The following is a 25,479-nucleotide window of genomic DNA, read 5'->3' as shown; positions in this document are numbered from 1 at the left end:
TTTGCGGTCGCCTCTTATTTAAAATGGCATTTGTGACTAATTTAAACCCAATGCGTGTGGACTTCCTTTACACCCAACCACTGTAAGGTGACATGATTTGGTTTTTTTTGGATGGAGGAACCATTTCTTGTGTTTTTGCGAGCCTAATAGACTGTCGTGAGGGGAAAAAAACAATTCAGCATTATTCTCCGGCTCCTCACGCCTGCATAACTTAAAATCGTCTCATATAAAATTACATGTTGACGACTGGTGGCACCATCGAACTATGAACAACTTGCATTTATATAGCAACTTTTGCACAGTAATACATTCCAGGGCACTTCGCAGGAGCATAATCAGATAAAAATTGGACACCGAGCCACATCAGAAGATATTAGGACAGGTGACCAAAAGCTCGGTCAAAGAGGTAGCTTTTAAAGAGCGTCTTAAAGGAGGAGAGAGAGGCGGAGAGATTTAGGGAGGGAATTCCAGAGCTTAGGGCCCAGGCAGCTGGAGGCACGGCCGCCGATGGTGGGCCAAAGGAAATCGAACAGGCCAGAATTGGAGGAGCTTAGAGATCTCATAATTGGCATAATTGGTGGGATAATTGGCAGCTCAATATCCCTGGATGTTGAGTTTTTATGCAGGATGGAGTGGGTGATAAAAAAGGAGGAGGGGTAGCATTATTGGTTAAAGAATCAATTACGGTTGTGAGAAGGGATGATATGCTAAATGGATCATCAATCGAGGCCATATGGGTTGAGCTAAGAAGTAAAAAAGGGGCAGTCACACTACTAGGAATGTACTATAGACCCCCGAATAGTGAAAGGGAGATAGAAGAACAAATATGTAGGCAAATTTCTGAGTGCAAAAATAAGAGGGCAATATTAGTGGGGGACTTCAACTACCCTAACATCAACTGGGATTCAAACAGTGTGAGGGACACAGAGGGCAAAAATTCTTGATCGGTGACCAGGAGAACTTTTTTAGCCAGTACGTGACAAGCCCAACAAGAGGGGATGCAATTCTAGATTTAGTCCTGGGAAATGAAGATGGGCAAGTGGGTGAAGTGACAGTGGGTGACCATATTGGGGATAGTGACCACAATTCAGTTAGTTTTAGCATTATTATGGAAAAGGACAGAGTTAAATCAGGAGTAAATGTTTTAAATTGGGGGGGAAGGCAAATTTTACAGAACTAAGAGGTGATTTGGCAGAAGTGGACTGGACACAACTACTTGAGGAGAAATCAGTGGCAAGCCAGTGGGAGGCACGAAAAAGTGAAATTCTACGGGTACAATGCAGACACATCCCCTCAAAGAAAAAGGGTGGCACTGCCAAATCTAGAGCCCCCTGGTTGTCTAGAAGTATACAGGGCAAGATAAAGCAGAAAAAGAAAGCTTACGACTGTCACAGAAAACTAAATACTACAGAAAGCCTAGAGGAGTATAGTACGTACAGGGATGACGTAAAAAAGGAAATAAGGAGAGCAAAGAGAGGCATGAAAAAATATCAGCTGGTAAGATTAAAGAAAACCCAAAGATCAGTACATTAAGAACAAGAGGATAGCTAAGGAAAAGGTGGGACCTATCAGGGATGATAAGGGTAACTTGTATGTAGAAGCAGAGGATGTGGGTAGGGTTTTAAGTGAATAGTTTGTCTCCGTATTCACAAAGGAAAGGGATGATCCGGACGTAGTAGTTAAACAGGAGAGGTGTGAAATATTGGATAAGGTAAACATAGCGAGAGAGGAAGTACGAGAGGGACTGGAATCCTTGAAAGTTGATAAATCACCAGGGCCGGATGGATTGTTTCCTGGGCTATTGAAGGAAGCCAGGGAGGAAATAGCAGGTGATCTGAAGATCATTTTCCAATCCTCACTAGTTATAGGGGAGGTACCGGAGGACTGGAAGACTGCAAACGTAGTACCATTGTTTAAAAAAGGTACGAGGGAAAGGCCGAACAATTATAGGCCGGTCAGTCTTACCTCGGTGGTGGGCAAACTATTAGAATCAATACTGAGAGATAGGATAAACTGTCAGTTGGAAAGGCATGGTTTAATCAGGGATAGTCAGCATGGATTTGTTCAGGGAAGGTCATGCCTTACAAATCTGATTAAATTCTTTGAGGAAGTGACAAGGAGGATTGATGAGGGTAGTGCAGTGGATGTTGTCTATATAGATTTTAGTAAGGCATTTGACAAGGTCCCACATGGTAGACTGGTCAGAAAGGTAAAAGCCCATGGGATACAGGGAAATGTGGCGAATTGGATCCAAAATTGGCTCAGTAACAGGAAACAAAGGGTAAAAGTCGATGGATGTCTTTGCGAATGGAAATCCATTTCCAGTGGTGTGCCACAGGGCTCAGTTTTGGGTCCCTTGCTGTTTGTGGTATATATTAATGATTTGGACTTGAATGTAGGGGGCATGATTGGCAAATTTGCAGATGACACAAAAATTGGCCGTGTAGTTGATAGTGAAGAGGATAGCTGTAGACGCCAAGAAGATATCAATGGGTTGGTGGAGTGGGCGGAAAAGTGGCAAATGGAGTTCAACCCGAAGAAGTGTGACGTCATGCACTTCAGGAGGGCAAACAGTAAAAGGGAATACGCAGTAAACGGGAATATATTGAGAGGGGTAGAGGAAGTGAGAGACCTTAATGCATGTGCACAGGTCCCTGAAGGTGGCAGTACAGGTAGATAAGGTTGTGAAGAAGGCATACGGAATGCTCTCCGTTATTAGCCGAGGTATAGAATACAAAAGCAGGGATATAATGATGAAACTGTATAAAATGCTGGTAAGGCCACAGCTGGAGTATTGTGCGCAGTTCTGGTCACCACATTACAGGAAGGATGTAATTGCTCTGGAGAGAGTGCAGAGAAGATTTACAAGAATGTTGCCAGGGCTTGAAAATTGCAGCTACGAGGACAGATTGGATAGGCTGGGGTTGTTTTCCTTGGAGCAGAGGAGGCTGAGGGGTGACTTGATTGAGGTGTACAAAATTATGAGGGGCCCAGATAGAGTAAACAGGAAGCACCTGTTTCCCCTAGTGGAGAGTTCAAGAACTAGAGGACATGGATTTAAGCTGATTGGCGGAAGGATTAGAGGGGACATGAGGAAAAACATTTTTACCCAGAGGGTGTTGGGTGTATGGAATTCGCTGCCCGAATTGGTGGTAGAGGCAGGGACCCTCAACTCTTTTAAAAAGTCCCTGGACCTGCACCTAAAGTGCTGTAAGCTGCAGGGCTACGGACCGGGTGCTGGAAGGTGGGATTAGAATGGGCACCTGGTTGTTCTTCGAACCGGCGCGGACACGATGGGCCGAATGGCCCCCTTCTGTGCTGTATCTTTTCTATGGTTCGATCTCGGAGGGTTGTAGGACTGGCGGACGTTACAAAGACAGGGAGGGGCGAGGCCATGGAGGGATCTGAACAAAAAGGGTGAAAATTTTAAATTCGAATCGTTGCTGGACCAGGAGCCAATGTAGGTCAGCGAGCACAAGCGAGTTAGGATACGGGCAGCAGAGTTATCAGTGAGCAAACTGCAGTAATCAGCGATCCCTGAAGTGTAATTGTCTGGTACATTTTCACTGTACAAAAGACTGTAACAGTTGCACCCAGAGGAAAATTACAGGAATATTTTCTTTGAGTGAATAAACAAAGAAGATTACACTCTCTCTCAGATCATGGTTCATCACATTATATAGGAACTGGGTGGCACACTGGGATTGACACTGTCCCTTCATCTTTGGGACCTGGGTTCAAATGGAGCCTACAACGATGGAGTGAAAGTCTTTTCGAGCTGTAAGGTCCTACGTGAAATGTGTTTTGAGTAATTTCAATCATGCCCCTAGTGGACACGGGACAACAGCACAGAGTTGTTCTTATTTGGTTCTAATTGGCAATCTCACTCAACAAGGCCGCAAGATTGCTGGTGTGGGAAATTGGAAATCTGTCATCCTGGTGCAGTAGGGAGTGGGGTGTATCGTTGAGACAGAGTACAGGGAAGTTTACTCTGCATCTGGCTATGCTGCACCTGGCCTGGGAGTATTTGATGCTTCAGAGTTCCATTCCCAGCTCCAATGTCCCTCATCTTGATGAGCACAAAAATAAAAAATAAATAAATTCCACTCTACTTCAGTTATGTGGAGCGACTAGAGAAGCTGGGATTGTTCTCCTTTGAGCAGAGAAGGTTAAGGGGAGATTTAATCGAGGTGTTCAAAATTATGAGGGTTTTGATAAAGTAGATGGGGAGAAACTGTTTCCACTGGCAGGAGGGTCAGTAACCAGAGGACACAGATTTAAGATAATTGGCAAAAGAACCAGAGGAGAGATGAGGAAACATTTTTTTTTAAAAACACAGCGAGTTGTTATGATCTGGAATGCACTGTCTGAAAGGGTGGTGGAAGCAGATTCAATAGTAACTTTGTAAAGGGAATTGGATAAATACTTGAAGGGGAAAAATTTGCAGGACCATTGGAAAAGAGCAGGGGGGGGGGGGGGGAGGGGGGGGGACTAATCGGACAGCTCTTTCAAAGACCCAGCACAGTCACGATGGGCCGAATGGCTTCCTTTTATGTTGTACGATTCTATACTTGAATTACTGGCATTAAAAAGGTATTGAAGAGTTTTGTACATTTGAGTGACATTGTTCAATGATCACAAAATAGATATAGATGAAAGAAGCCATTCAGCACACCTTAGTTCATCCACCTAGAGAAAACAACCAAGAATCCCGATCACCCAGTTGGAGCTGCACCCGCAGGGAGCACGAGAATTGGCAAACCTAGGCTGCAATATTGGAGCCCTATCTCCAACATACTTAATACAATATACTGAACCGTCCCTTACAAAACCAGTTACACAAAGGGGGCAGGGTCGGGTGGGGTGGGATGGCCGGGGTCGGGGGGTGGTGGAGAACTGCCTCTGCTGGGAATTCCCGCTTCCCTGACCCGTAGTGACCTGAAAGGGTATTGGAAGCAGATTCAATAGTAACTTTTAAAAGAGAATTGGATAAAATTGCAGGGCTACGGGGCAACAGCAGGGGAGTGGGACTAATTGGATAGCTCTTTCATAGAGCCAGTACAGGCATGATGGGCCAAATGGCCTCCATCTGTGCTGTAAGATTCTATGATTCCATATTGTAAAACGATCTGCAATCATGGCCTTAAAGCAACTGATTCAAGGCACACACTGATTTATAAGCCAAATGTCCCACTTAGGGAGATAACGGGGCATCACCTGTGGCACTGGCAGTCTCTGGTCAACATTTACAAAGCCGGGGGGGGGGTTGGGAGTGGGGGGTGTCGGGTGGGGGCGGGCGGAGGGCAGGGTTGCCAAACCTCTGGTATTGTCCTGGAGTCTCCAGGAATTAAAGACGAATCGCCAGTGAGCAAATCCAGGTGAAAATCGTAGGGGCATTAAAACATATCGTGTGTTTTTTTACATCTTCTTTGAACAATTTTGTTTATTAGTTATAAAAACACTGGAGATAGGAAAAAGGTTGTTTGATGGACAGTCGAGAATCCAATCAGCTGATGATGAGTCGCAGGAAGGTGGTGCTCCGCGAGGTTGGACATGTTGGGTAACCAATAGCGGGAGCGCGGGGTGGTTGGAGGTCATGTGATGAAGCCTCCAGGGATACGTCCAACCGGAGTTGGGGACCCTATGTATTGGTGGGGGGGTGCGGGGGAGATAGATACGGAGATCAGGGGAGCATGTGACTATCGCCATGTGGTCGCTTAGACTGGGAGAGGCAGAACAGCTCAATTGGGAAAGGCAGTAAGTTTCTAGAATGTATTCAGGACAGTTTTCGAAAACAATGGGCCTAATTTTAGCCCAGAGCCAGGAAGGAGGCGTGGTGGGGGGGTCGAATCACGGCACGGAAGTACGGGTTTCCCAGACGCCCTTACAATTTTGACGCAAGGACATTTTTTTTTGTCAGTTTCCTGTCCAACAAGCCGGCCTGATTGACGGGCTGGTCTCAGTCGGGCAGGAGAAGAGCAAGGAAGAGGTAAGTCTTACATTGTATAGATGGGGGTGGGTGGGGAGCATCGGTGTCACCTTGGGGGGGGGCATCAGTCACCGAGCCAGGGGGGGGGGGCCCGTCACCGAGCCCGGGGGGGGGGGGGGTCCGTCACCGAGTCCGGGGGGGTCGACACCGGGCCCCGGGGGGGGGGGGGGGAAGAGTCGTCAAAAGCAAGCCCGGGGGTGGGGGTCAACAGCGAGCCCGGGGGGGTCGACAGCGAGCCTGGAGGGGGTGGCGTCGACAGCGAGCCGGGTGGGGGGGGCATCACCAAACTTGGGGGGGGGGGGGCGGTTCCGTCACCGAGCAGGGAGGGGTCGGAATTGGAAGGGTCATTGTGGGGTCGCAATCGTTGGGGGGGGAGGGGGCATTCACAATCGTTGTGGGGTGGGTGGGTCGGCAATTATTGGGGGTTGGGGGGGGGGAAACAAAAATCTGTGATCGTGGGATGGGGGGGTTTCTCTGCAGGTAGGCTCGTTAAGCCTGGGGGAAGCACTCCTGTTCCTCTGGGCCCACAAGCTGTGCTGTAAAGGCACTTACCTGCAGCTTCGGGCCTTCTCGCCTCCTCTCATGCAGAGTGAAGGAGCAGGCCCGGGAATCCTGGCCCCCAGAGGTTGAAATCGCAAAACCTTTCAAAATGGAGGCCCGCAGCCTCCTTGAAAAGGTTTTAGTGACCAACCCAACTCCTGGGAGCGGGCTGGTCGCCCGTCCCTCGTCCCGCCCCAGTGAAAACCGGAAATGGGCAGGTTGGAGGGGGGTCTGGAGTTGTTGCAATTTTCAATGCCCACCCTCAGCCCCCTGCCCCCAACACACCCATTTTTCCCCCATTTAAAATCCTGTCCTGTATGTTTTAGAACCGAAAAGCAAACAGGCCAGACTGGATTTCGTGATGAGGAACGAACTGTAATCAGTTAACAATCTGACGGTGAGGGAGCATCTTGCAAGTAGCGACCATAATATGACTGAAATTAATAATAGGTTTGGGAGGACGAAGGGAGAATCACAAACCAAGGTATTAAATTTAAGTACAGCAAACTTCAAAGGGATAATAAATAAATTGATGACAGTAAACTGGGCTGAGCTGTTAATGGGTAAACCTACAAACAATGGGAAATATTCAAAGAAGCATTTAGTGTGATACAAAACCAGTACATAGCCCTAAAAGGCAAAGACATGGGCAGATAAGAAACCAGTCAACGAATGAGGCAAGGGTATAAAGCTTAAAGAAAAGGCTTAGACAAGTACAAGGAAAAGTGAAAATCCCATGGACTGGGACAGCTATAAAAAGCAACAATGGGATACAAAGAAACTATCGAGAGGTGCAAAAAGGGAATATGAAAAAGAAACTTGCAAGGGTCATCAAAACGAACAGCAAAAGTTGTTAGAAATATATTAAGAGAGAGATGTAAAGGGGGGGAACGTGGCTCGATCAAAGTCAGATGCAGGCAACGTTATGACCGAGAATAAGGAAAAGGCAGACTTGTTAAATGAGTACTTTGTATCAGTAGATACAGTGGAGGAAGAGGACACGGTACAAGGGAACCTAAAAATAAGCCAAGGGGAGGAACTTAGTGGATTCAATATAAGTTTTAAAAACGTAATGAAGAAAGCAATGGGATTTGAGATAGACAAATCTCCAGGAACTGATGGTTTCCACCCTGGAGTATTAAAAGAAATGGGTGAGGAAATTGCAGAATGCATTAGTCATAATTTTCCAAAACTCTTCAAATTCAGAAATTGTGCCTTTGGAATGGAAAATTGCAAATGTCACTATTATTTAAGAAAGGAGGGAGGGATGAACCAGGTAACTACAGACCTGTCAGTTTAACATCAATTATCAGAGACAGACTGACTGAGCACTTGGACAAGTATTTGCTGATCAAAGAGAGCATGGATTTGTGAAGTGTTGGTCATGTCTGACTAATTTAGTTAAATTTTTTTGAGGCAGGTACTAGCATGGTCGATAAGGGATTGTCTATGGATGTTGTCTATATGGATTTCTAGAAGGCATTTGATAAGGTTCCACACAAGAGATTAGTGGCAAAAATGAGAGCACACGTGGGTCAGTAGTTAGTTGGGGGACAGAGAGTAGAGATAAAGGGTTTGTTCTTTGATTGGCAGGGTGTGACAACTGGTGTTCCCCAGGGATCTATACTGGGGCCTCAGCTTTTCACTATACAAATCAATGTCTTAGGATGATGGAATAGAGAGTTGTAGATCCAAGACTGCAGGTGACACTAAGTTAGGAGGCATAGTGTGTTGCATTGATGGTTGCAAAGGGACACAGACAGACTAAGTGAGTGGGAAAAACTATGGCAGATGTAGTTCAATATGGGGAATCTGATCTGAGTAAGACAAATTGGAATATTTTCTTAATAAGGAGAGACTAGGAGCTGTGGAGGAGCAGGGTGAATTGGGTGTCTATGTACACATCACTAAAAGCTAATGCACAGCTACAAAAAGTAATCAAAAAAGCTAATGGAATGTTGGCCTTTATCTCAAGGAGATCAGGTTTCAAAAGTGAGGACGAGATGTTTCAGTTGTACAGAGTCTTGGTCAGACCCCATCTGGAGAACTGTGTTCAGTTTTGGGCACGGCACAAAAAAGATAGATTGGCCTTGGAAGGGGATACAGCGCAGAATGATACCAGCGCTTAAAGGGTTAAATTATCAGGACAGGTTGCATAAACTTGGCTTGTATTCCCTCACGTTTAGAAGGTTGAGGGGTGTTTTAACTGAGGTGTTTAAAATGATAAAGGGAATCTTTAAAGTAGATACAGAGAAACTATTTTCAATCCATCTGGGACTTTTTATGCAAATTGCACCGCAGATGATGAAGAAAGTGAGAACTTGCATTTATTTAGCACCCTTCACATCCTCAGGACATCCCAAAGTACTTCACAGCCAATGAATTGCTCTCAAAGTGAAGTCACTTGTTCTGTTGGCAAACACAGCAGCCAATTTGCAAACAGCCAGGACCTACTAACAGCAAATAAATGAATGAATGAATGAATGATGAAGATCATCTGTTTTCGATAGTATTGGATTAGGGAGGAACATTGACCAGGACACAGAGAAGTTCATGCTCTTCTTCAAACAGTTCCCAGGGATCTTTACCATCCATCTGAACAAGCAGACAGGTCTAAAGTCTCATCCAAAAGACAGATGTTACACAGAGATTAATAGCACGGCTTTATTTTTTTTAGGGGAGCTAGGAGAAGGAACTAAGTGTTACGTCAAGTAGGAGATCTACGGACAGTGGAATAACCAGTCATGGACTTTGAACTAGAGCAGGTTTAATGGTCTGATTCAAATTCTTCGTTCTTGACTTTCTTACATGCTTAATGATGACAGGACCCCCTCTTTAAAAAGTTATTTGTGCTGGTAATCTTGTTTTTATATTCCCTTTCCCTGAGAATTCTCAGTGACTCCACTTCAAAAGTACTTCACTGGCTGTAAAGCACTTTGGGACGTCCTGAGCTCGTGAAAGGCGCTATGTAAATGCAAGTCTTTCTTTCTCTGGACGTTGTAAGTGTTGTGAAGTGAATCACATTTTCTCTGAAGTTCACTGCGCACAACCTCACACCTCATCAAGTACGGGACATGTCAGATTTCGCGCTCCCTCTGCAGTGCCTCATGCTTGGTCATCGCACACTCAGAGGAGAATCCCCTGCTGCGCTTATGTGACATTTCCATTTCTTTTTTATTCGTTCATGGGATGTGGGCGTCGCTGGCGAGGCCAGCATTTATTGCCCATCCCTAATTGCCCTTGAGAAGGTGGTGGTGAGCCGCCTTCTTGAACCGCTGCAGTCCGTGTGGTGAAGGTTCTCCCACAGTGCTGTTAGGTAGGGAGTTCCAGGATTTTGACCCAGAGGCCGAGGTTAACGTGGTAGACTGACTGACATTAACCTGAATCCCAGCACTAAATTGAACAGTGTTCGAGAAAATTCCAAATGAATAAATCTATTTTTTTTTTAAAGTTATTATACCTTTGGTTGTAGTCTAATATTGCAGTAACCAAACTGGTATAAATGCATTACAGAGATGTCAGATTTTGAAACTCAATTTGTTTGACACTTTACACATTTTTGGAAAAAATGCTACTTTTTTTTTGAACATGCACACTATTAGAAAATGAACCACACACAAATGTCAAGTGCTACATAAGAAATTAATATTTCAAACCAACAGTAATATTAAATAAAGGTCACATTCTGTAGTCAAATCCAGTACATGTACCGACCCGGAACTTTTTCAGTTTAACTTAACTGACTTCTAACTTACTTATAGATCCAATGCACTCCCAGATATGTGGTATATTACCGCAGGTGGGATCCAGTTGTTAAAATCTCATTATGGTGATGGGAGGAGGGGGGGAGGGGGAAGAGAAGGAGAAAAAGAGGAAGAATAACTACTGCCGGAATCCACACTTCAATAAAGTTGGAGATTGACTGGGGGACAAAAAGGACCACAGCTCTCAATTGTTCCGTTTTTGAGCAGGTTGCTCTGATGTTAAACAGCGCCGCTGAGAAAGGTAACATCATCGGGCAAGGCTCCCGAATCGGAACATTAGCTGATCTGCTCACCCTACAGAAAATCACGCTCCCTTTCAACAAACTGCAGGTTCATTCACAATTGTTGCTTGAGAGAAAAATGCAGCAATGTTAAAATCCGCCCACCATAAATGAGATGTGTTCAAGCTCCACTCCAGGATTTGAAGGATGCCATCTAGGCTGACACTTCGGTGCAGTACTGTGGGGAGTGCTGCACTGCTGGAGGTGCCGTCCTTTCCACGAGACGTTAAACCAAGGCTCCGTCTACCTGTTCCTGTGGTTCGGGTGAACTTTAAAGATCGTGAGAGGCGCTATAGAAATGCAAGTCTTTCTTTCTTCTTTTCGTTGCACAGTATGATTAAACACCACACCGGATGGCCAGTATTTGTGTTCTTTCCACATTCCCCACTGACTGGAAGAGTGCTTCAGCAGAAAAGGACGTGCTCTGTGGTTCTTTCCTCTCCTGTCCCCCAACAACCTCCATCTAGCAAACAAACTAAGAAGCCCTTCAGCGAGGAGGCACAATGTCCATTGAGACTGAGGTTTCAGCACCTGTGATTCTCTTTACCAGGAGCAGTCCAAATGCTGTACTGCTTGTGTTAAGAAACTGCCAATATGAACCAATTAATGACTATCTACTGTCCAGTGGCACACCATCCATTTTCATTATGCATTTGACTGCTATCCAACATGCTCCAACACTTTGCAGAGGAAACAGCAGTTAACACTGAACTACTTTTCTCAACCTATTGATTATGTGACAAGTAACCATACTCAGCAGAACTCCTTACTACACACATAGAGTTTAAGACAATACCAACTTCTCATTAACATTTAAAAAGGCCATTTTATAAAAAGGGGCTATCAGTACACCTACCTGCATTTTGCCATCTTCACTTGTTCTGATCTCTTGCGTTTTAGTCTGCCATTCAAGGCAATCTAAGATATGTTTTGCAGCATTCCCTCTTCAGCAACGTCAGGAATTGGGACAGACGGATATTACAATTTACAGGGTCATCAGAGAAAGGGTTTTTGTACAAAACATCTGGCTCCCAGGCTCAGTTTGCTCACCCCTTTTGTCTTTCTAATGCTTTTCCACTGCTCCGACTGTGATAATCTTTATATCGCATCTCGCAATTTTACACTTCCTTCGAGTTTTTTTAAAAAGAAACGATTCAGCCATATTAAGCTCAATAACCGCTTCTTTGCGACAGATATTAGTTTTATTTGTCATTCTCTCTTCCCACCTTTATTTTGTTTAGTCCCAGAAGGGGACTTATATATTGTCCAGTTCTGATGAAAGATGGTTGACCTGAAACGTTAACTCTGTTTCTCTCTCTCTACAGATGCTGCCTGACCTGCTGAGTGTTTTCCAGCATTTTCTGTTTTTATTTCAGATTTCCAGCATCTGCAGTATTTCACTCTTGTTTTGGGCTTCTACATTGTTCGGTTTCTATTTCTGATGAAGGGTCTACACCCGAAACATTACCCCACCTTTTCCCTTTCAGGTGCTGTGCAGCTTCAATGGTTTCATTTGTTTTCCTTTCTACCTCTGCGCTGACCAGTTGTTTTAAAGCACAAAACACAGACACAAAAGGAGGGCTCTGAGGCACAGGTACCTGACTTGATAACATTTAGAAATATACAGAAATTCAGATGGTCACAGTTTCAATGCTTTTGGAATTTCCCAATATTCAATGGTTGTAAGGCATTGGTTAACTCTTCCACATGAGATTACTGTTAGCTACTTCAATGAACTCATTAGCCCAATTAATAGAATAAAGTAAATGATTATTAAAATATTGGATAGAGGAAAAAGAAAGAAAAACTTGCATTTATATAGCGCCTTTCACCACCTCAGGTCGTCCTAAAGTGCTTTACAGCCAATGAAGTGCTTTTTGAAGTGTAGTCACTGTTGTAATGTAGGAAACATGGCAGCCAATTTGCGCACAGCAAGATCCCACAAACAGCAATGTGATAAATCACCAGATAATTTGTTTTAGTGACCTTGGTTGAACCCCCTGCTCTTCTTCAAATAGTGTCATAGGATCTTTTACATCCATCTGAGAAGACATTACAACCTGAGGAATTTCAGCTCAACAAGTGAATGTTACATTATGTAAAGTTTGAGCACCCCCTCATCCTCACTCAGATGAGGATGAGGGGTTACAGTTAGGAAGAGAGACTTGAGAGGTGAAGGCCCTTTTCACCAGCACTGAGAAGGTTACGGGGTGACCTGATAGAGGTCTTTAAGATTATGAAGGGTCATGACAGGGCAAATAGTGATCGATTGTTTGCACTGGTCGGCGAGATGGTAATGAGAGGGCACGAATTTAATTAAAGGAGGGGTAAGAAAAAAAATTCCTCACACAGAGGGTGGTTGGAATGTGGAATTCTCGGCCACAAACTAATGTTGACAGCCCTGACCGATCAAGGATGCACACGACGTAGGGAATCGACAGGGAGAACCTGTATCACAGTGTGTGTCGGAGAGTTGCACCTTTTCCTGAAATGGGACAGAAGTCAGTGTGGTGATTATCTGGTGAGCTCCAATGAATTGCTGGTGATGAAAATATGTTGAAAGCTATAATAACCAACAGGAACGAGGAAGCAAAGCGGGAAAAGTGGGCTTCTATTTTTAAAAAAAGCAACCTACGAGCGTCCGTTCTAACATTTTACAGATTGCTGGACAGCCTACTCAAACCGTACGGTTCAGTTCAAAATGAAGCACGTGATAGCTTCAGAACATCAGCACACCAGTGCACTGTACCGTTTCACCTGCACTGGCAGAAGCTGCTCGAAAAGCCCACTTTTTGATACCAAACAGCAGGTCAGAGGCACAGATGTCCTTCCGCTGAGAATGAGCCACGCCAATATAAGAGCCCATTCGGTGACCTGTTCTCTGAATTTTGCTCCCATTTACTGCTTCAAGCATTTTTAATTCTGTTGTAATCCCTGATTTTTTTTTTAAACCTTTTCTAACCCTTGAAACCCAGTAAAGATTTAATGTCACATTAATCTTAGGACTGAAAATACATGAAATGCAACTGCTGTACAGAGGCAGAAGTCAATCACGGCAGGGATCTGTCTTGCTGTGACAGCGTCCACTCAACTGTCTGCAGTTTATGCTGCATTTTTAAACCATTAAATCACCAGCTAATTATTTCTGCAGAAAACAAATGAATCATACAGAAAGTCAAGGTTATCCGACCAAAAGAATATGCATCCACAGATATGTCAGCGTAACTCAGTGGTAGCACCCTCAGCCAAAAGGTTGAGAGTTCAATTCCCATTCCAGCACATAATCTAGGCTACCATTTGAGTGCAGCCCTGAGAGAGTGCTGCATTGTTGGGAGATGCCATTTTTCGGATGAGCCGTTAAGTTAAGGCCCTGCATACCTGCTCAGTTCAACATAAAATGCTAGACAATTTGAAGGATTTTCCTGGTGTCCTGACCAACTTTACCCCACAGCCAACACAGATTAATTGGTCATTGTTGTTTGTGGACCTTTCCATGTGCAAATTGCCTGCTATGTTTGCCTACATAACAACAACTTCAAAAGTAATTCATTGATTGTAAAGCACTGGGACATGCTGAGGATGTGGAAAGTGCTATATAAATGCAATTTCTTTACATGTAATCTAGTCACTCCCTTTAAGATGGAAGACGAGATAATCTAATTGAAGCACAGCTGTTACGTTTAACTGCTACGATGGGCCAGCGTTTAACCTGCCCCACCTCCTTAAGGCCGCTGCTCAGACACTCCCTGTGTGGAAATGGAACATTCCACGGTCAATGAGAGACTAATTGGCGAGGGAAGTCTCTATAGATTGTCAGCTGCTTGTAAATTCCAAGTTCCTGCCCTTGGGGGGAGGCCAGGTTATCAAGGTCAAAATTGCAGATGACACCAAACTATGCAGGCCAGTGCAATCAGAAAAGGCAGTTTAGAAATCACAAAATGAGAAGCTATGAAGCAGAACAATGGAACAAAAATAAATGATACAAATACTCTGAATGGTGTTGAAGGAGACCCAGGTAGACTCAATGCTACATGTGTCCAACCAATATGGACATCCAACCAATCAACAAAGCAAATAGAATGTTGAACTACAAAGCCAAAACAGTACAATATAAGTCAGAGGAGGTAATGATAATGCCTCATCTTGAATACTGAATCGAGTTCTGGTTGTCGTAGTCCATGTTATCGGACTGCAAGTGTTGGTAATGGTTCTGCTGTGACCATTTACACCCCCTCTGGACCCACCTTTTGTTTCTTTATAGTCCCATTACCACCCCGCTTTTGCCTTGCACCATCGTCCCATTTGTCATTTAATCACTCCTGCCCTCCACAGACCTTCCCATGTGTCCTTTCCTTCCTCCCCACCCTCTTTTCCCTGGCTCTGTACTTGCTTATTAACTGTTAAATTTTTCACTTCTTCCAAGTCTGATGAAAGGTCATCAACCTGAAACGTTAACTCTGTTCTTTCTCCACCGATGCTGCCTGACCCGCTGAGTGTTTCTCGCATTTTCTGTTTTAATTTCAGGATTTCCAGCATCTGCATTACTTTGCATTTGTGTAACTGGTTATTCATCTCATAGCTGTTTTGTGGGATCTTGCTGTGCGCAAAATAGTGGCCACATTTTGTCTACATAGCAACAGTTACTGCACTTCAAAACTAAGTAATTCAATGCACGCGCAGCATTTGGAAATGTTTCTGTGCGATGTGATAAGGCACTAAATAATTGCAAGCCTTTTGCTTTTCTTTTATATTCAACATTTTTTTTCCTGCAGAATATTGATTAAATGGGGAAACTGAACATGCCGGAAGATTTACATTCTGTGCGAATTGGTGTTTCTCTCCCCAGCACTGGGATTACAGTCCTTCAAGTCCAGAATCGGTTACTACGGTAACACTACTGAAGACGTCTGAACTAAAGAATCCAGTTCTTAATAGTGAAAGCAGACAGGAAAGCATTACTTCAGGAGCGTAAAAATAACGTTTTCATTGAGCACTCCCAAGAGAGACAGCAACAGCAGTTAAAGCCAAAAGCCTGGTTAAGGTGCAATCACTGCCAATTCAATGAGCACTGAAGTGTTTTAATGAATGCAAAACATCTGTCAAGATCTGATGGGAGGCTGCTGACAGAACATGGGTACCGAGCTTTACAAAAGTCCCAATAATTATGCCAAAGGGGCTTTTCCTCCATCCAAGGAGTTTTCAGGCGGTTTTAGGTGATTATAGGAGTTGATAGGGTAGATAGAGAGAAACTATTTCCTCTGGTGGGAGGAACAAGGGGGTATAACCTTAAAATTAGAGCTAGGCCGTTCAGGGGTGATGTCAGGAAGCACTTCTTCACACAAAGGGGAGTGGAAATCTGGAACTCTCTTCCCCAAAAAGCTGTTGAGGCTGGGGGTCAATTGAATGTTTCAAAACTGAGATTGATAGATTTTTATACGGGTATTAAGGGATACAGAACCAATGCGGATAGATAGAGTTAAGATATAGATCAGCCATGATCTAATTGATTTACTAGGATGATACCAGAACTGAGAGGTTATACCTATCGGGAAAGATTGAGCAGGCTGGGGCTCTTTTCTCTAGAAAAGAGAAAGCTGAGGGTGACCTGATCGAGGTCTTGAAGATAATGATCTGGTTTGATGGGGTAGACATAGAGAAGACGTTTCCACTCGTGGGCGAGACCAAAACTAGGGGCCATAAATATAAGATAGTCTCTAATACACCAATACAGAATTCAAGAGAAACCTCTTTACCCAGAGAATAGTTAGAATATGGAACTCGCTACCACCAGGAGCAGTTGAGGCGAATAGCTTAGATGCATTTAAGGGGAAGCTCGATAGACACATGAGGGAGAAAGGAATAGAAGGTTATGTTGATAGGGCTAGATGAAGAGGGGTGGGAGGAGGCTCGTGTGGAGCATAAACACCGGCATAGACCAGATGGGCCAAATGGCCTGTTTCTGTGCTGTACATTCTATGTAAGAAGCTCGAGGGGGTGAATGACCTACTCTTGTTCCTGTGTTCAGCTCTTTGAACGGTCACTGAGCCTCCTGCAGTCACTGCTCAAACATCACTACGCTGGCAATACAGGAAAGCTCACACTGCAACAACAGCTGCTGTAACAGCAGCCTGACTAACCCTCGTAACACAGAGACGAGGAGGGGAACAAAAAACCTCAAGTGTCGCAAAGCTTGAAATGAAACCAGTAACCGCCAGAAATACGCAACAGGTCGGTCAGCACCTCAACAGAGAAAAGGACAGCTGAACGCTTCAGGTGGAGTCTCCGATCAGGATCTTTAGTCTCCTCCTCTTCTGCAGATGCTGAATCGTGCCGTTGTACGAGGCCCCGGGCACCCATACCTCACCCAAGTGAGCATTTCCAGGGTGGTGAGGACAGGACTGTGAGCATTGGCAGGCTTGTAGGGTTGTACAGGTGCCCTCAACTGTAGAGGGAATTATAGCCACGCCTGACGCCATCGTCACCCAATATCCACATCCACCAACGGGAGTTGTTCAGCAGTGATCTTGCCAACACCAGGCATTTAATAGCGCTAAGGAACGAGAACCCGGGCCGTTTTGCCTTTCCCTCGCTCTCAGCGCTAAGGCCAATTGTACCTCTTGTGGCCCCTGATTGAACAGAGATCAACTCGCTCAGCACAGACTGGGGATCGCAACATGAAACATTCGGGCCTGAATGGTTCAGTGTCACACCATGTGATGTATTTGCCCATCAGGTCAAGAGAGTTTAAACACCATCCTCCTCCCACTGTTCCTCTTCCCATATAACACAGCAGCCGCCATCACATTGGATGCATTCAAAGGAGACGTTTACTTCCTCAGGAATTATTACCTTTCCGGGTGCCCATTATTACTTTTTCACTTCCCAATTTGTGGTAACTTTTTTTTTCCCCCCAAAGAAAGCAGTTTCAGACAGCTGCCAATATTTCACATTTCATCATGTGTCCCTTCATATAATCGCTCACAGACATGTGATTTTCCCATTAGATGCTTGTTTCTGACGACCAGGATTTGAACAGGTGGGCAGCTTCTATACAAAAATGAAACAAAAAAAAATATCTTTACTGGCTCCCCTGAAGGCTCAGTGACCAGAAGGAAGTGAGTTCAATTCTCAGTCCATGCCTAGTAAGCTGACCTCAGCCAGGGCTGGTTGGAGTGCTGCTACGAATGGCTTCAGATCCTCTGGCCTAATTTCCTGTTCCTGATCGCTATCCAATGACTCCTGCTACGACCAGACTTTGGCCCAGTTATGATATCGTTCTCCCGGCTGACTAGCCTGCCGCCACTTACGACTGGGGTCGCACCTGGAGAACGAGCACTGGGGCAAGATACGGAAGGGCAACCAGCATGGAACAGCGCCGTCAGGAGAGGAGGAGAGAAAAGTGGGAAAGGAGCCCGTCATTCCTCAGTGCGACGATCTCCAATAAGTTCACAGTTCAACTGATATTCTGATATTAATGTAGATACAATCTGTAAATAAACCTTGTAAATAGCAGCTTACTTGTCACAGGAGGCGATTATCCTTTGAGCTGGATGTCACAGTCACTTGAGTCCGAGATCATTCCCCTTGAACCTTACAACTTGGGGTCGATGGGCCCTGGTGAGAACTACAAGAAAAGAAATTGGTTTTAATTTATTTTTATATATATACACATATACACACACACACACATACATACATATATATATACACACATATATACACATACATACATATATACACACATACACATTACATACATACACACACAACACACATTACATACATACACACTACACACACACATATACACACACATACACACTACACACACACACATACACACTACACACTACACACACACACACACTACACACACATACACACTACACACACATACACATACACACATATATAAAAATGGCTCTTACATAGTCTAAAAAAGCAAGTCCGGCAATGAGGCAGCCTTATGATACAGCTGATTGTTGAATCAGACGGATGTTCCAATGTTGGGTTACGTTGTATTAAATGCTATGAACATCCAAAGGGAATGGCATTTACCAGTAGCAGTATTATTTCTATGGCAGTAATTTAGCATGCATTTGAGTTATTGAGAAGGCATGGCCTAAAACAGCAATCTAACTGTTCGCATCACTAAATATTAGCTTGCGCAATGCACTTGTGTACTTTGGCATCATTCCCTGCTTCCTGTACTTTGATTGCTCAATTTTGCTCCAACCCTTTTCCCTGCGCCTATTGAAGTTTAAATTGAAATTACAGAACAAGTGCAGTGAATCCTCCCTACAATGCCGTCTGTGGAGCCACGCGTATAGCAAGTCCGACTGTCACACAGTGTGTGATGCAGGGACATTTATAGACAGAGCTATAATAATTACTGGGTGGAATAACAAGCAAAACTGAAAATACACAGGCATTGGAAAAGAGTAAAGATAACATTTCTGACAAAGATTCTCAACTCAAAATGTTGACCTGTCTTTGCATTTCACAGATGGTGATGGTCCTGCTGTGTATCTTCAGCATTTGCTATTTGTTTTTCCATCAAACTTACAAGGTACCGTTGCATATCGGGACTGTTGAAGGGTGTCTTTACACTACGACTTCAGCACCAGCCCAATCTTTCCATCGATTCCACTATAGTCAATGCTCCTCTGAACTTCCTTGTTCCTTCTAAGCTCCAAATGCCACACACTACATACTATTCGGACCATCTGCAGTACTGCGTTCAGGTCTGGGCACCGCATCTCAGGAAGGATATACTGGCCTTGGAGGGGGTGCAGCACTGACTCACCAGAATGATACCGGGGCTAAAAGGGTTAAATGATGAGGACAGTTTGCATAGACTAGGCTTGTATTCCCTCAAGTATAGGTGATCGAATTGAGGTATTCAAGATGATTAAAGGATTTGATTGGGTAGATAGAGAGAAACTATTTCCTCTGGTGGGGGGAGTCCAGAACAAGGGGGGCATAACCTTAAAATTAGAACTTGGCTGTTCAGGGGTGATGTCAGGAAACACTTCTTCACACAAAGGGTAGTGGAAATCTGGAACTTTCTTCCCCCAAAAAGATGTTGAGGCTGAGGGTCAATTGAAAATTTCAAAACTGAGATTAATAGATTTTTGTTAGGCAAGGGTATTAATGGTTACGGAAACAAGGTGGGTAGATGGGAATTAAGAATCAGATCAGCCATGATCTAATTGAATGGTGGAACAGACTCAAAGGGCTGAATGGCCTACTCCTGTTCCAGTGTTTCTATTCCTCCTCCTTGCAACCTCACTGAATTGAGATCAAGACATGATGCACCAACTCCAACCCATTCTTTCCTGGGACCGCAAAACTGTCCAACTCCTCAGTCTTCCCTTCCCCCTACAATCTACAGCCTTTCACAACCCAAGCTTTACAATACCGTGATTTATTTCACCTTCTCTCTTACTCATTCCAATCTTGCTGTGATCCGCGCACTGGACCTTAGCCCTTTGCCTACGTTCTACAATAAAAACCCCAACAAGTGCGTCAAGTTTTTTTTTGTGCTGCTACTAGAATAGGTAACAATTAGAAATGAGTAAAAAGCTCTCTTTTTCCAGAACTACTCCAGTTTCATCACTGCTAATAACAGGAAGCGACTTGCAGAGAACCAGGAACTTCACCTGAAACCTAACACGAAAACACTTCTAACTTAGAAATACATCGAATTTACAGCACAGAAACCGGCCATTCGGCCCGACTGGTTATTGCTGGTGGTCATGCTCCACACGAGCCTCCTTCCATCCTACTTCATCTAACCCTATCAGCATATCCTTCTATTCCTTTCTCCCTCATGTGTTTATCTAGCTTCTCCTTAAATGCATCTATGCTATTTGCCTCAACTACTCCTTGTGGTACCGAGTTCCACATTCTCACTACTCTTTTGGTAAAGAAACTTCTCCTGAATTCCTTACTGGATTTATTGGTGACTATCTTATATTTATGGCCCCTAGTTTTCATAGAATAGAATCATAGGAAGTTACGGCACAGAAGGAGGCCATTCAGCCCGTCGTGTCCGTGGTGGCCAAAAAAGAGCTATCCAGCTTAATCCCACTTTCCAGCACTTGGTCCTTAGCCCTGTAGGTCACGGCACTTCAAGTGCACGTCCAAGTACTTTTTAAAATGAGTTAAGAGTTTCTGCCTCTACCACCCTTTCAGGCAGTGAGTTCCAGACCCCCACCACCCTCTGGGTGAAAACATTTCTCCTCAGCTCCCCTCTAATCCTTCTAGCAATTACTTTAAATCTATGCCCCCTGGTCAGGGACCCCTCTACTAAGGGAAATAGGTCCTCCCTACCCACCCTATCTAGTCCCGTCATAATTTTATATATCTCAATTAAATCTCCTCTCAGCCTCCTTTGTTCCAAAGAAAACAACCCCAGCCTATCCAATCTTTTCTCATAGCTAAAATTCTCCAACCCTGGCAACATCCTCGTAAATCTCCTCTGTACCCTCTCTAGTACAATCACATCTTTCCTGTACTGTGAGCAGAACTGTACGCAGTACTCAAGCTGTGGCCTAACCAATACTTTATACAGTTCTAACATAACCTCCCTGCTCTTATATTCTATGCCTCGGCTAATAAAGGAAAGTATCCCGTATGCCTTTTTAATTACCTTATGTACCTGTCCTGCAACCTTTAGGGATCTGTGGACATGCACTCCAAGGTCCCTTTGTTCCTCTACACCTCTCAGTATCCTCCCATTTATTGTGTATTCCCTTGCCTTGTTTGCCCTCCCCAAATGTATTACCTCACACTTGTCTGGATTGAATTCCATTTGCCATTTTTCTGCCCACCTGACCAGTCCATTGATATCTTCCTGCAGTCTACAGCTTTCCTCCTCACTACCAACCACATGGCCAATTTTTGTATCATCTGCAAACTTCTTGATCAAGCCCCCAGATTCAAGTCCAAATCATTAATATGTACCACAAAAAGCAAGGGACCTAGTACTGAGCCTTGCGGGACCCCAATGGAAACAGCTTTCCAGTCGCGAAAACACCCGTCAACCATTACCCTTTGCTTCCTGCAAAGTTTTGGACTCCCCCACAAGTGGAAACATCTTCTCTCCGTCTACACTATCGAACCCCTTCATAATATTAAAGACCTCTATCAGGTCAACCCTCAGCCTTCTCTTTTGTAGAGAAAAGATGTGTTTTTCTTGCTGCGTGCTTGCGTGTCCCTCCGAAGTCTGCAGGGACAGGAGAGAGCTGCAGGATAGAGGAACTTCTTTCTTGCTTCAGCAGCCTCGTAAACAACTAAATTGTTTTCCATCGCTAAAATGTAAATGTTCTCCCCAAGTCTTCCTGGTGTTCTGTTCAAATACTTACTTACTTCCACAGTATCAGTTCACATCGACCTGTGTGGACATTTTTTTGTCTAGAAAAGAGAAGGCTGAGGGGTGACCTAATAGAGGTCTTTAAAATTATGAAGAGGTTTGTTAGGGTAGACGTTAGAGATGATGTTCCCACTTGTGGAGGAGACCAAAACTAGGGGCCATAAATATTAAGATAGTCACCAATAAATCCAGTAAGGAATTCAGGAGAAACTTTATGCAGAGTGGTGAGAATGTGGAACTCACTACCACAAGGAGTAGTTGAGGCGAATAGCATAGATGCATTTAAGAGAAAGCTAGATAAACAGAGGAGGCAGAAAGGGAGAGAAGGATATGCCGATAGGTTCATTAGTTTGGTCAATTTATTTATTTGTTTGAACTTTTCTGGTTCACTCTGTCAATTTAAATAAAACACAAGAGTAGTTCAGAGTATTTGGTTTCATTGGTCCGTGTTCTTACCTGAATGGCCTAGGTTTTCAAACTGGGGTGATCAGACCTTAGGGGAATCTGTGAGGGGGTCTCTGGGGAATGCAGTCACAGATTTCTGTCTGTTCATCACATTTCTATATTTGTTGACTTACTAGCATGTTATTTCTGTTACTTTTTACTAATAAAAGTTTTCTGCAATGAAAACACTGTTTTCCTTTGAGTGGCTGAAATTCTGTTTTTGGAAGTTGGGACAGGGGGATTCTCAAGAATGTGTCAATATTTACATGAGGGACCCTAGAAGCGTGTTAAAATTTTTGGGAGCATCCCAGGGAGTATGTCAATATTTACAGGGGACCCAGGTAGTGTTTCAATATTTGCAGGATATCCCCATGGGAGAAACGTTTGAAAAATACTGCTTTGCAGTGCAGGAAGTAGATGACTAAACGTACAGTTGAAGAGGTATGCTTTGAGAATGCTTTTTTGAAGGAGGGAAGAGATGCGGCAAGTCAAATAGATTCAGCGAGCGTTCCAGAGTGGGAAAGTGCAGCGGGTGAAAGCACTGTCGCCAACGGTGGAGCAGACTGAAGGGGATGGCGGGGCACACACAAGAATAGTAGACCAGAAGCTGGAACGTAGGGCTGAAGAAGATCGTACAGGCAGAGTCGAGCTAGACCGTGAAGGAATTTGAATGTGGAGATGCCGGTGATGGACTGGGGTGGACAAATGTAAGGAATCTTACAACACCAGGTTATAGTCCAACAATTTTATTTTAAAATCACAAGCTTTCGGAGATTATCTCCTTCGTCAGGAGAGATTATCTCCTCACTCACCCGACGAAGGAGATAATCTCTGAAAGCTTGTGATTTTAAAATAAAATTGTTGGACTATAACCTGGTGTTATAAGATTCCTTACAAAGGAATTTGAAGACAGATACTAGTATTGTGGTACCTGTACTAAATCTAGGAGACATGAAGTCAGTGGTGGTGAACGAGGGCCGGGTTTGAATCTTTTTGGATAAATTGAAGTCCCTGGGTAGAAGCTGACCGATCAAACACAGCGAGCAGCTGAGGAAGCCACAGTGACAGAGATTACTTGAGGTCCAGGTCCACCAACTTACATAAGATTTCTTTCAGAAAATAACATTTTGGGACACAACGTATGAGTAATTTCAGACATGACACATGCTAAGTGTAGCAGGCTTGGGAGGAACAGGTGACTTTGGACCTATGGTTCCCAAAGCTCGCCACACTGGGGGTTTTCCTCACCTCATGTCTGGATCTGTTGTAGACTAATTGACAGAGATTGATTGCTACGATTAGTCAACAACTCCATTATTGTTGTATCCTGTGACTATCAGGATGGTAGAGGCGAACTAGATAGAACTTGGTCTTTTAACATCTAGCAATTCCTAGGTTCCCAACAGAGGTAGAAAAGCATTAGTCTCCTCTCCTGGCACATCGTTCCTCAAACTGTGTAGCAGGACCAATAATGGGGAACAGGGTGTAGAGAGGGTGAAGGGCGGTTAGGGAAGTCAGCACGTCCTTTAGGGAAGCCAAAATACAGCTCCGCAGCACAAAAAGACCCCTTAACCACCTCAGTCCCAATGTCCCCTGAAGGTCTCTGACAGGTGTAACTGGGCTAAGACAGTCCCGGAAACGGGTGTCACTCAGAGTACTGAAATGGAATTTTAATCATATACTGCAGGGGAAATAGAATCGGTAACTGAGTGACTGAGTACTCGTTATAATGATCCTTTGATGCAACAAAAAAAAATGGACTATTGTATAACTACTTTCTCAATAACATTTGCCGTAAGATCCACAAATAAAGAGGCCGGAACAAATTCTCCAGAGCTATCGTCACTGACCGGACTTGCATTAAAAGCCTTCAGCCTGACAAAAGAGCTGGCAACTTTAAACAGCAAAGTGGTGGTGTGATTGATGAGAGTTTAATAACTCAGCTTTTTGTAAGGGCAATAAAAGAGACGCTGTCGCTTTAAATTATTCCGTTGCTTCATCTTCTGCCCTGTTTCTTAATACGTTGCATCCTTGCTAAGAGTATTTCTCTCTCTCCCTCTCTCTCTCTCTTCTCTGGTCCTTTGAAAAGGAAGACTGGATGACCTTGTCTCTCTCCCCCCTCCCGTCTCTCTCTCTCTCTCTCTCTCCCTCCCTCGTCTCTCTCTCCCTCCCGTCCCTCCCTCCCTCCCTCCCGTCCCTCTCTCCACTCAGGTCCTGTGAAAAGGGAGACTGCAGAAATATGCACTTTTCACCCTTGAGAGGAGGTGACCGAGAGGTGACCTTATGAGAGATCGGAAACAGTATGGAAAAGGTAAATGAAGAAGCTCTTCACACAAGGGGGGGTAATTTTAACTTTTATCACTGGGTGAAGAACAGGTGATAGCGAATCGGATGATTTTCTTATCCATTGGAAACCTCTCGTGTGAGGTGTAAAATGAGCTGCAGAAACTCTATCACCTGTTTTTCACCCTCGGAGTGATCGACAGGTGGAATAGACTCCTGGATAGGGAGTGGAGGCCAAAACCCTGGAATCATTTACTTAACAGCTGGGGGATTATGTAGGTTTGTTCCCAGGCGGGTAAGTTAAGATGGGCTGAGGATATTCCCCATCCATCTTGATCTTGTGATCAGACTGCTATTCAGTCTTCCACTGTGAAATTAAATAAAAACAGAAAAATGCACAAAACGTCACTCTGCACCCGAAAGAGAGGGATAGGTTTCGATTTCAGGTGGGACCTATCAGCAGAACTTCACATGGCTCTGACAACGTTTGTATACCATCGAGCCTTTCACACCTCTTTCCAGTGTTTTAGAACTCATTCACAGGCCGCTAAACCCTCAAGCAGCTTCACTTAAAAAAAAAACCCTGATTATCTGGTCAGCATCACATTGCTGTTTGTGGGATCTTGCTGTGCACAAATTGGCTGCTGGGTTTCCTACATTACAACAGAGAGTACACTTCAAAAGCACTTCATTGGCTGTAAAGCGCTTTGGGACGTCCTGAGGTCGTGAAAGGTGCTATATAAACGCAAGTCTTTCTTAGTAAAGCTAGTTAGCATATTTGAACTCTGAACCCTCACCTGC

At 44.2% G+C, this 25,479-nt stretch overlaps 1 protein-coding gene across 2 annotated transcripts in view; it reads right to left on the bottom strand.

Annotated features, from left to right (window-relative positions):
* The window catches only part of LOC137342718 (transcription factor HIVEP3-like), a 382,091-nt gene that overhangs the window by 232,435 nt on the left and 124,177 nt on the right, over positions 1 to 25,479 (bottom strand). For both annotated transcript variants that reach the window (XM_068006860.1, XM_068006859.1), the window contains exon 2: positions 18,093 to 18,198. The gene's annotated coding sequence lies outside the window, so the exon portion shown is untranslated. The remainder of the gene's footprint in view (positions 1 to 18,092; positions 18,199 to 25,479) is intronic.

The sequence above is a fragment of the Heptranchias perlo genome, chromosome 26 (genome assembly GCF_035084215.1).
Source record: "Heptranchias perlo isolate sHepPer1 chromosome 26, sHepPer1.hap1, whole genome shotgun sequence".
In the NCBI taxonomy this organism is placed as follows: Eukaryota; Metazoa; Chordata; class Chondrichthyes; order Hexanchiformes; family Hexanchidae; genus Heptranchias; species Heptranchias perlo.
The sequence above is the reverse complement of the archived record's forward strand: the minus strand, read 5'-3'. Positions and strand labels throughout refer to the sequence as shown.